A 13,140-nucleotide genomic window follows, 5' to 3' on the forward strand; every position below is an offset into this window, starting at 1 on the left:
GCATCCAGATTGGCAAGGAAGAAGTAAAAGTATCTCTATTTGCAGATGACATGATCTTATACACAGAAAACCCTAAGGAATCCTCCAGAAAACTACTGAAACCACTAGAAGAGTTCAGCAGAGTATTGGCATACAAGATAAACATACTAAAGTGAGTTGGATTCCTCTGCACCAACAAAAAGAACATTGAAGTGGAAATCACCAAATCAATACCATTTACAGTAGCCCCCAAGAAAATAAAATACTTAGAAATAAATCTTACCAGAGATGTAAAAGACCTATATAAAGAAAACAAAAAAGACCTACATAAGTGGAAAACCATACCTTGCTCATGGATAGGAAGACTCAACATTGTGAAAATGTCTATTCTGCCCAAAGCGGTCTATAGATACAATGCAATCCCAATCCAAATTCCACTGACATTTTTTTAAATGAGATGGAGAAACAAATCACCAACTTCATACGGAAGGGGAAGAAGCCTTGCATATGTAAAGCATTACTGAAAAAGAAGAACAAAGTGGGAGGCCTCACATTACCTGACTTTAGAACCTATTATACCACCACAGTAGTCAAAACAGCCTGGTACTGGTGCAACGGAATAGAATTGAGAATCCAGACATACATCCATCCACATATGAGCAGACGGTATTTGACAAAGTCCCAAAGTCTGTTAAACGGGGGAAAAGACAGTCTCTTTAACAAATGGTGCTGGCATAACTGGATATAGCCATCTCAAAAAAAATGAAAGGAGACCCATACCTAACAAGCATGCAAAAAAACAAACTCAAAATGGATCAAAGACCTAAATATAAAATCTAAAATGATAAAGAGCATGGAAGAAAAAATAGGGACAACGCTAGGAGCTGTAATACATGGCATAAATAGTATACAAAACAGTACTAACCGTACACAAACACTAGAAGAGAAACTAGATAACTGGGAGCTCCTAAAAATCAAACACTAATGTTCATCCAAAGACTTCACCAAAAGAATAAAAAGACTACCTACAGACTAGGAAAAAGTTTTTGACTATGACAAATCCGATTAGCATCTGATCTCTAAAAATCTACATGATACTGCAAAAACTCAACAACAAAAAGACTAATAACCCAATTAAAAAATGGGCAAAGGATATGAACGGGCACTTCACCAAAGAAGACATTCAGATGGCTACCAGATAAATGAAGAAATGCTCACAATTATTAGCTATTAGACAAATGCAAATCAAAACTACAGTGAGATATCATCTCATACCAACAAGGCTGGTATTAATCCCAAAACACAAAATAATAAGTTGGAGAGGTTGTGAAGAGACTGGAATACTTATACACCTCTGGTGGGAATGTAAAATGGTACAACCACTTTGGAAATCAACTTGGCACTTCTTTGTTGATGTTGTTAGGTGCCATCGAGTCGGTTCCGACTCATAGCGACACTGTGTACAACAGAATGAAACACTGCCTGGTCCTGAGCCATCCTTACAATCATTGTTATGCTTGAGCTCATTGTTGCAGCCACTGTGTCAATCCACCTTGTTGACAGTCTTCCTCTTTTTTGCTGACCCTGTACTCTGCCAAGCATGATGTCCTTCTCCAGGGACTGATCCCTCCTGACAACATGTCCAAAGTATGTAAGATGCAGTCTTGCAATCCTTGCCTCTAAGGAACATTCTGGCTGTACTTCTTCCAAGACAGATTTGTTTGTTCTTCTGGCAGTCCATGGTATACTCAATATTCTTCACCAACGCCACAATTCAAAGGCTTCAACTCTTCTTCGGTCTTCCTTATTCATTGTCCAGCTTTCACATGCATATGATGCGATTGAAAATACCATGGCTTGGGTCAGGTGCACCTTAGTCTTCAGGGTGACATCTTTGCTCTTCAACACTTTGAAGAAGCACTTCCTTAAAAAGGTATAAATAGAAGTACCATATGATCCAGCAATTCCACCCCTTGGAATATATCCTAGAGAAATAATAGCCTTCACATGAACAGATGTTGCACACCCATGTTCATTGCAGCACTGTTTACAATAGCAAAAAGATGGAAGCAACCACGGTGCCCATCAATGGATGAATGGATAAATAAATTATGGCATATTCACACAACGGAATACTAAGCAAGTGTTAAGAACAATGATGAATCTGTGAAACATCTCATAACGTGGAGAAATCTGGAAGGCATTATGCTGAGTGAAATTATTCAGTTGCAAAAGGACAAAAGGACAAATATTATATGAGACCACTGTTATAAAAACTGAAGAAAAAGCTTAAACACAATAAGAAAACATTCTTTGATGGTTACAAGGGTGGGTAGGTTGGGAGAGGGGTATTCACTAATTAGATTGTAGATAAGAACTATTTTAGGTGAAGAGAAAGATAACACACAATACAGGGGAGGTCAGCACAACTGGACTAAACCAAAAGCTAAGAAGTTTCCTGAATACAACCAAACACATTGAAGGCCAGAGTGGCATGGGGCGGGGGCCTGGGGACCGTGGTTTCAGGGGACATCTAGATCAGTTTGCAGAACAAAATATATTAAGAAAACCTTCTGTATTCCACTTTGGTGAGTGGCGTCTGGGGTTTTAAATACTAGCACGCAGCCATCTAAGATGCATCAATTGGTCTCAACCTACCTGGAGCAAAGAAGAATGAAGAACACCAAAGACACAAGGTAAATATGAGCCCAGGAGACAGAAAGGGCCACATAAACCAGAGACTACATCAGCCTGAGACTGGAATAATAACTAGATGGTGCCTGGCTACAGCAGAGGACTGCCCTGACAGGGAACACAGCAAGCGAGTCCCTGAAGGAACAGCAGAATTTGGGATGCAGACCTCAAATTCTAGTAAAAAGACCAGACGTAATGGTCTGACTGAGACTGGAGGCACCCCAGAGGTCATGGCCCCCAGCTCCTCTGTTAGCCCAAGACTGGAACCATTCCTGAAGACAACTCTTCAGACAGGGATTGGACTGGAGTATAAAACAGAAAATGATACTAGTGAGGAGTGAGCTTCTTGGCTGTAGTAGACACATGAGGCTCTGTGGGCAGCTTCTGCCTGGAGGAGAGATGAGAAGGATGAAGGGGACAGGAGCTGGTTGGATGGACACAGGGGATACAGGTTGGAGAGGAGGAGTGTGCTATCACATTAGGGGGAGAGCCGCTAGGGTTCCATAGGAAGGTGTGTATAAATTTTTGTGTGAGAGACTGACTTGAGTTGTAAACTTTCACTTAAAACATAATAAATTAAAAAAAAGAAAAGTTTTCATGTTATTGGAGTTTCAGAACAGCAAGAGATAACAGAAAACACAGATTTGGTGACAGAAAACTTCCCTCACATCGTGAAAGACGAAAAGCTGTTCATCCAAGAAGTTCAATGAACCCTACACAGGTATATTGTGTCTTGACTGCTGTGGACAGGCACTGAAGTATTTGAGTTGACATTACATATGCTGCCATTTGATCATTGTGTTCTCACCTTTCCTCTTTGTACCAGCTGTAGATTAAAGGATCCGCTGGAGGATTATAGAAAAGTAGAACATTGTTTCCCTCCATAGCACTGAACAACAGTCATTGAATGATGAGTTGGGCTGTGATTGGCGGGCTCCAGAAAACTAAAAGTGAGATTAGGAGGGGAGGGAGAGGTATTGATTTGGACAATTGTATTGGGATGGAAATTGGGGCTCCTTGAGTCTGAGCAGGTCTTTTTCAGCCATTGGACATGGGGGCGGGGGTGTGCTTACCAAGGTCAGCATCACTTCAGCACCTTCGAACCTATTATTTCCTCTTTTTCTAATACCCTCTCCCTTGTGTCTGCACAGGCTCACTCACTCACTGCCTTCAGATACCTGCTCACACTCAGTGTCATCCTGGGAAGCTGGGTTCCCTGACACCTCATTTAGAGAGTTACTGTTTTCACTTTCCGACATTTCCTGCTCTGTGGCCTCCATGACCCTCATCAAAAGCTGACATCACATGCAAATCTACTTGCTTGTCTGACTCCCTCTCCCCTAGACATGAGTTACACGAGGGCACGGGCTTGTTTTGTGTTGTACCCCTAGTGCCTAGACAGGCCTGCAAGAACCTGGGGATGAATCAGCAAAGGTTCCCAGGGCCCCTCCAAGTTCCAGTGTTGGAAGATTTTTGAATTTGGTAGGTAAAGCAAATAGTTTTAAGGGTTCATCTAGCATCTCATGGCTCCAGAAAGTCTGCAGTCTGTGAGAATTTGAAATTATGTTCTCCATTTCCCCCCTTTTGATCATGATTCTTCTATAGAATCTTTGATCAAAATATTCAGTAATGGTACCTGGGCACCATCCGGTTCTTCTGGTCTCATGAAAAAGGAGGCAGTTGTTCATGGAAGGAATTAGCCACACATTCCATATCCTCCTCCTATTCCTGACTCTCCTTCTTTCTCTGTTTCTCCAGGCAAATAGAGACCAATTGTCATGCATTGAATGGATGCTTGTGAGCTTTTAAGACCCCATGCACTATGCCACAGACTGGGAGGTAGAACAGAAGCACTAAACATGCTATTAGGTCAATTAAATGGAATGTCCCATGAAACCATGATCCTAAACATGCCAACCAAAGAACCAAATTTCACATGGTTTTGGTTCTATGTAAGCAGTAGCTACTCTTTTTTTTTCTTCTAGCAAATATATCTATCACACAGCTTTTGCCAGTTTTAATTTTTTTTAACACTATGATATATTTGTTTTCTTTTCTTTATTTAAATTTTTTTTATTGTGCTTTAAATTAAAGCTCACAAATCAAGTCAGTCTCTCATGCAAAAATTTATATACACCTTGCTATATACTCCTAGTTGCTCTCCCTCTAATGAGACAGCGCACTCCTTCCCTCCACTCCCTATTTTTTGTCCATTCAGCCAGCCTCTGACCCCCTCTGCCCTCTCATCTCTCCAAACAGGAGCTGCACACATAGTCTCATGTGTCTACTTGATTTCAAGAAGCTCACTCTTCACCAGTATCATTTTCTATCCCATAGTCCAGTCCAATCCCTGTCTGAATAGTTGGCTTTGGGAATGGTCCCTGTTTTGAGCTAACAGAAGATCTGGGAACCATGACTTCTGGGGTCCTTCTAGTCTCAGTCAGACCATTAAGTTTGGTCTTTTTATGAGAATTTGAGGTCTGCATCCCACTGCTCTGCTGCTCCCTCAGGGGTTTTCTGTTGTGTTCCCTGTCAGGGCAGTCATCAGCTGTAGGCGGGCACCATCTAGTTCTGGTCTCAGGCTGATGTAGTCTCTGGTTTATGTGGTCCTTTCTGTCTCTTGGGCTCATAATTACCTTGTGTCTTTGGTGTTCTTCGTTCTCCTCTGCTCCAGGTGGATTGAGACCAATCGGTGCATCTTAGATGGCTGCTTGCTAGCGTTTGAGACCCCAGGCCCTGCTCTCCAAAGTGGGATGCAGAATGTTTTCTTAATAGATTTTATTATGCCTATTGACTTAGATGTCCCCTGAAACCATAGTCCCCAGACCCCTGTCCCTGCTATGCTGGCCTTTGAAGTGTTCAGTTTATTCAGGAAACGTCTTTGTTTTTGGTTTAGTCCAGTTGTGCTGGCCTCTCCTGTATTGTGTGTTGTCTTTCCCTTCACCTAAAATAGTTCTTATCTACTATCTAATAAGTGAAAACCCCTCTCCCTCTCCCCTCCCTCCCTCCCCACTCTCGTAACCATCAAAGAATATTTTCTTCTCTGTTTAAATTATTTTTCGAGTTCTTATAGTAGTGGTCTCATACAACACCTAAGATCTTTTTTAAAAGAAGAAGGAAAAAAACCAAAAAGAGCTTATTATTGGATTTTGTTTTTTCAATCCAGTCTGACAATCTGTGTTTAGGGAATAGTCTAGAAATTAAAGCTTGCATAATGCACTTATCAAAGTCTAAAGTTAATTAACCCTTTACCCTCTTCCTGAATAATAAAAACAAACAAACAAACCTGTTGCCGTTGAGTCGATTCTGACTCATATGACCCTATGGGACAGAGTAGAACTGCCCCACAGGGTTTTCAAGGAGCAGCTGGTGGATTCAAACTGCTGACCTTTTGGTTAGCAGCTGTAGCTCTTATACAGAAACATAATTATTTAATTCATGTACAGAAATAGATTAACTCAGCAAAGTTGGGTTGTCCAAACCCTGCATGTTAAAGTTTTAGCCCTTGACCAGCTCCTGGAGGCAACCTCAAAACTCTTGGAATATCCTGCCTAATAAGAATGTCTTTGTAGAGTAGGACTGCCCAATAGGATTTTCTAGGCTGTAATCTTTGTGGGAAGGAGCCCAGGTCGTGCAGCAGTTAAGCACTTGGGCTTCTAAACCAAAGGGTGGCGGTTTGAATGCACCTGCTGCTCTGTGTGAGAAAGATGTGGCAATCTGTTTCTGTAAAGATCACCACCTTGGAAACCCTATGGGACAGTTCAGCTCTGTCTTATAGGGTCACTAGGGACATGATAGCTCTGCTTCAGGACCCCTTCTGGACTTCTCCCTATGTGTGTCTTCATTTGTATCCATTCTGGTTATAAAAAGTCAGTAATCAGTATGGATACTCTGTGTGAGTTCTGTGAGTCATTCCAGGGGAAGTATCAGACCCACAGCAGTGAGAGCCAGCAGGGGCTGGTATCTGCCTATTTGGCAGTCTGAAGGACTGTGTCCTTTTAACTTGAGTTCTGACTTACCCCAGCATGGCTAAAGATGAGAAAGAAATGGGGCCATCTGATCTGAAGTGGAGGGAATCATATGGATTCCAGAGCTTGTGTGCTGATGTAGCCCCAGTGGCTAGATAGCTGGGGATGAGAGAGATGGGGCAGGAGCTAGGGTTAGTGTGTTAGGGTTAGGCTAGGGCTAGGGTTAGATTTAGGGGTAGTGTATGTCTAGGGCTATGTTTAGAAGTAGGACTGTTGTTGTTGTTAGGTGCTGTCGAGTTGGGTCTGACTCATAGTGACGCTATACACAAAAGACCGAAACAGTCTTGCGCCATCCTCACAATTGTTGCTATGCTTGAGCCCATTGTTGCAGCCACTGCATCAGTTCATCTCGTTGAGGGTCTTCCTTTCTTCTCTGACCCTCTACTTTACCAAGCATGATGTCCTCCTTCAGGGACTAATCCCTCCTGATAATATGTCCAAAGTATATGAGACGTAGTCTCACCATCCTTACCTCTAAGGAGCATTCTGGCTGTACTTCTTCCTAGATAGATTTGTTCATTCTTTTGGCAGTGCATGGCATACTCAATATTCTTTGCCAACACCACAATTCAAAGGCATCAATTCTTTTTCAGTCTTCCTTATTCATTGTCCAGCTTTTGCATACATACCAGGTGATTGAGAACATCGTGGCTTGGGTCAGGCTCACCTTAGTCCTTAAGGTGACATATTTGCTTTTTAACACTTTAAAGACATCTCTTGCAGCCAATCGACCCAATGCAATGCATCTTTTGATTTCTTGACTGCTGCTTCCATGGATGTTGATTGTGGATCCAGGTAAAATGAAATCCTTGACAACCTGTCTTTTCTCTGTTGATCATGATGTTGCTTACTGGTCCAGTTGTGAAGATGTTTGTTTTCTTTATGTTGAGGTGCAATCCATACTGAAGGCTGTGGTTTTTCATCTTCATCAGTAAGTACTTCAAGTCCTCTTCACTGTCAGCAAGAAAGGTTGTGTTATCTGCATAACGCAGGTTGTTAATGAGTCTTCCTTCAATCCTGATGCCCCATTCTTTTTCATATAGTCCAGCTTCTTGGATTATTTGCTTAATATACAGATTGAATAGGTATGGTGAAAGGATATAACCCTGACACACACCTTTCCTGACTTTAAACCATGCGATATCCCCTTGTTCTGTTCAAATGACTGTCTCTTCATCTGTGTACAGATTCCTCATGAGCACAATTAAGCATTCCAGAATTCTCACTCTCTGCAATGTTATCCATAATTTGTTATGATGCACACAGTCGAATGCCTTAGCACAGTCAATAAAACACTGGTAAACATCTTTCTGGTATTCTCTGCTTTCAGCCAGGATCCATCTGACGTGAGCAATGATATTCCTGGTTCCACATCCTCTTCTAAATCTAGCTTGAATTCCTGGCAGTTCCCTGTGGATATACTGCTGCAGTCCTTTTGATCTTCAGCAAGATTTTGATTGCAAGTGATATTAATGATATTGTTCGATAATTTCCGCATTTGGTTGGATCACCTTTCTTGGGAATAGGCATACATATGGATCTCTTCCTGTTGGTGGGCCAGGTAGCTGTCTTCAAATTTCTTGGCAGAGATGAGTGAGCACTTCCTGCACTGCATGCATTTGTTGAAACATCTCAGTTGATATTCCATCAGTTCCCAGAGCCTTGTTTTTCACTATTGGCTTCAGTGAAGCTTGGGCTACTTCCTTAAGTACTATTAGATCCTGATCATATGCTACCTCCTGAAATTGTTGAACATCAAGCAATTCTTTTTAGTATAGTGACTCTGTGTATTCTTTCATCTTCTTTTGATGCTTCCTGCATCATTTAATATTTTTCCCGTAGAATTCCTCAGTGTTGCAACTTGAGGCTTGAATTTTTTCTTCAGTTCTTTTGACTTGAGAAATGCTGAGTGTGTTCTTCCATTTTGGTTTTCTATCTCCAGATCTTTGCACGTGTCATCGTAATGCTTTACTGTATCTTCTCGAGACGCCCTTTGAAATCTTCTGTTCAGCTCTTTTACTTCATCATTTTTTCCTTTTGCTTTAGCTACTCAGCATTCAACAGCGAATTTCAGAGTCTCTTCTGACATTCATTTAGGTCTTTTTTTTTTTTTTCCTGTCTTTTTAATGACTTCTTGCTTTCTTCATGTATGATGCCCTTGATGTCGTTTTGCAACTTGTCTGGTCTTTGGTTATTAGCGTTCAACGTGTCGAATCTATTCTTGAGATGGTCTCTAAATTCAAGTGTAATATACTCAAGGTCATACTTTGGCTCTCATGGACTTGTTCTAATTTTCTTCAGTTTCAGCTAGAACTTACATATGAGTAATTGATGGTGTGATCTGCAGTCGGCCTCTGTGTATTCTGTCTGGTGAGGTTCATGTGTATAGTCCCCATTTATGCTGGTGAAAAATGGTATTTGCAATGAAAAAGTTGTTGGCTTGCAAAATTCAATCATGTGATCTCTGGCATCATTTCTGTCACCAAGGCCATATTTTCCAGCTATCAATCCTTCTTCTTTGTTTCCAACTTTTGCATTCCAATCACCAGTAATTATCAGTGCAACTTGATTGCATGTTAAATCAATTTCAGACTGCAGAATTTGCTAAAAATCTTCAGCTTCTTCATCTTTGGCCTTAGTGGTTGGTGCGTCAATTTGAATAATAGTGATACTAGCTGGTCTTTCATGTAGGTGTATAAATATTATCCTATCGCTGACAGAGTTGTACTTTAAGATAGATCTTGAAAAGTTCTTTTTGACGATGAATGCAATGCCATTCCCAGCACAGTAGACCATATGATGGACCAATTCAAAATGACCAATCCAGTGCATTTCAGCTCACTAATGCCTGGGTCTTTATGTGTTCCATTTCATTTTTGATGATTTTCAATTTTTGTAGATTCATGCTTCACACATTCTGGTTCCAATTACTAATAGATGTTTGCGGCTGTTTCTTCTTATTTTGAGTTGTGCCACATCAGCAAATGAAGGTCTTGAAAGCTTGACTCCATCCATGTCATTAAGGTCAACTCTACTTTGAGGAGGCACCTAGATTTTCCCCAGTTGTATCTTCTGGCCCTATATCAGACAATGTTCCACTGCTATTCATAAGGTTTTCACTGGCTAATTCTTTTCAGAAGTACACTACCTGGCCCTTCTTCCTAGTCCGTCTTAGTCTAGAAGCTCAGCTGATACCTGTCCACCATGGGTGACCCAGCTGGTATTTGAATACCAGTGGTATAGTTCCCAGCATCACAGCAACACACAAGTCCACACAGTATGACAAACTGACTTGTGACGTGTGATGGGGGAAGTAGGACTAGGGCTAGGGATAAGGTTAGGGTTAGGGTTAGAATTAGGACTAGGGCTAGTTTAGGATCATATTTAGGAGTAGGGTTATGGTTAGGGCTACAGCTATGCCTAGGGTGGCTATGGGGATGCAGAAGTGGGAAGGTGAGGACTGATTCTATTTTCCACGTGGGAATCAAATTCATGCTGTTCCTTAACACGCAGTCAGCAATGAAGGTGGGATTTGCCCTCTGTGCCTCCTGCTTAGTGCAAAGACCTATAACCTGAATGTGAGTCTGTTTGCCATACGAATAATTTTTCTTGTTGGGAAAAACTGGGTGTTTGGCAGATGAGGAGATTGGATATGAATCATTCAGAAGCTCTTGAGCATCTTCAGTGTGCTGTTAGGTAGTGGGAAAGAGCGCAGGTGGCTTTGAAAGCCTGGGTTCCTGCTGTTTCCTGACTTTGTGAGCCAAGCTTCTTCTTCCCCTTTCTGGGGCTTCGTTTCCAGCTGCATGAAGTGGATTTATGTTACCAGCTCTGAGGGATGATCTCCCTGGATGGAAAAGTTTTTCATAATGTGCAGAGATGAGGTGGAGGTGATGGACCAAAGCGTTGTGTTTCTTTGCTAAAGGAGAGTCTTCTGTAAGTAGTTGGGCCCAGAGTGTGCAAGTAAACAGAAGGGTCTTAGTGGGTGGGGAAGAGGATGTTCACAGCCTCAAAGCTTTACTCCACAGATTACATATTAGTTAGCTGAGACTGCAACATTCTGATATTACAGACTTCCTGATGTGATGCAGTGCAGAAGATACAATGTTACCCATGGAGACTATTGCCAAAAATAAGTAAAATGACTGGAGTCCTGAACAGTCAGACAAACCCAGGCCGTAGAACACTCCACAAAAACAAGTGGAAAGATTCAAAGTTCTAGTCCATCCACACGTACCTTGGAAGAAAGGCCTGGTGATCTACTTCTTAAAAATCAGCCATTGAAAACCCTGTGGAGCACAATTCTACTCTGACACACATGGGGTTGCCATGAGTCAAAATCAACTTGATGGCAATTACTTTTTTGTTTTGTTTTTACACGATGTGGTCAGTGTTTGATCCCAGATTGTCACTCTGATTGGAAAAAAAAAAAATGATATAAAGGACATTATTGGGACAATTGAGGAAAATAGAAAATGGACTATATAGTAGACAATATAGTATCAGCGTGAAACTACTTTGGTATGAGAAAGGTTTTCTGGTTATGCAGGACAGTCTTCATTCTTAAGGCGGTACTTACTGAAGCACTTAGTAGTAGCATAATGACTTCAACTTTAACGATTTTAAATAAAAAAATATTTTCAAATTGTGTGCATATATGTATGTGAACAACTGTGGTGAAATGTTAACAACTGGTGTATCCAGGTCAAGGTATACGAGTGTTGTCTGAACTTTTTTTTGGGACAGAATCTATTGCTGTTTTTCTGTATGCTTAAAAAAATCTCAAAATAAGAATATTACCCAAACCCACTGCCTTTGAGTTGATTTCGAGCTCAGACAGAGTACAGGACAGAGTAGAACTGCTCCCTAGGGTTTCCAAGGAGCAGGTGGTGGATTCGCACTGCCAACCTTTTGGTTGGCAACCGAGCTCTTAACCACTACGCCACAAGGGACATTAGGGAATGGAGAGAAATAGCCCTTGCAGTGCCTTGAAAACAAGTTTGATTGGAAGTGCTGGACCCTTCATAGCCCTCCTGTTGTGGATTAGGCTCTGTGTAGGGCCATGCTTGGGACTTAGAGATGGGTCAGACTCAGGCCCTGTCCTTGAGCAGCCCCCAGGCTGGTGAGGAAGCAAGAGGGTCACAGACAGTCATAGCTCAGGGCTATCAGGGGGTTGACAGAGGGAGGGGCTTGAGCTGGGGAAACCCAGAAGCAAAACACTTGTTCCTCAGATCACTCAGGAGAAAAATATGTTAGCTGGAGTTAAAGAGATGGGGGTGGCCCCAGCCACATGCTAAAGCCTGGCTTTGTCCTCTATGTAGGTAAATATCTGGAGCAAGTTCTGGCATTACGCAGGCTTCTCATGCCTGGTGAACACACTGGCTGATCAGGAAGGAGGAAGCAGGGTGAGTCTGCCAAACGGTGGATTTATGAGCTCAGAACTGATTCCCGCTTGGCCACACCCTGACTCAGAACCTTGGACAAGCCCCTTTTCCTTTTCTCAGCTTCTGTATTCTTTTCTATAAGATGAGCAAGGAATTTTTGCAATTGTTGCACCTAATAGCAAAAAAGGAGTCCCTGAGTGGTGAGAACGGTTAACCGAAAGATTGGCGGTTCAAATCCACCTAGAGGCACCTCAGAAGAAGGCCTGATGATCTGTTTCTGAAAGGCATGGATCATAGTTCTACGCTGACACACACTTAAAGCACAATAAAAATTAAAAAAAAAAGAAAGAAGGGAGGGAGAGAGAGAGAAGGTGAGAATAAGGATAGAGGAGAAAGAGAAACAAATTTGTCACTTGCAGTTTTATGCTGATATGTAACACATTTATATATTCTATTTTTGTTTGAGTCAGAACTGACTCCACAGCAACTGGGTTTTAACAACAAAAGTTCAATAAACAAAAAACAAAAAAAAGCAAAACAAACAAACAAAAAACCAGTACTGGCAGCGCTGTGGGTGAGTACCTGAGAACTATTAACCAAGCACTCTTTGGCATCAGTAATAAATGGTAGTGTTTAGCATTGTTAGTATTTCTGTTATTGTTATGAAGTTGGTATTTGTAGAATATGCAAGACTCTTGAGAAAACAAAACAAACAAACAAAAAAAACCAAACCTGTTGCCATCAAGTCGATTTCAACTCACAGCGACCCTATAGGAGAGAGTATAGAGTACAGGCTGGCTCTTTTCATTCTGCTCTCAGCTTAAATGTCATGCCTTCAGGGAAGTCCCCTTAATCCCCTTCCAGCTGAAGTAACCAGCTCAGTCACTTGCTTTAACACTACTTCTGTATAGAAGGACCCAGAACCATCTAATATGTTTCTTATTTGTGTGTTTGTTTAGTGTCTATTTCTCTTGCTAGGCTGTGAGCTCTACAATCTGTAGCCCAGCAACTAGGGCAGTGTCTGGCACTACCCCCAGCCTCAGTAAATATTAGTTGAG

Source organism: Loxodonta africana, chromosome 11 (assembly GCF_030014295.1).
Source record: "Loxodonta africana isolate mLoxAfr1 chromosome 11, mLoxAfr1.hap2, whole genome shotgun sequence".
Taxonomy (NCBI): domain Eukaryota; kingdom Metazoa; phylum Chordata; class Mammalia; order Proboscidea; family Elephantidae; genus Loxodonta; species Loxodonta africana.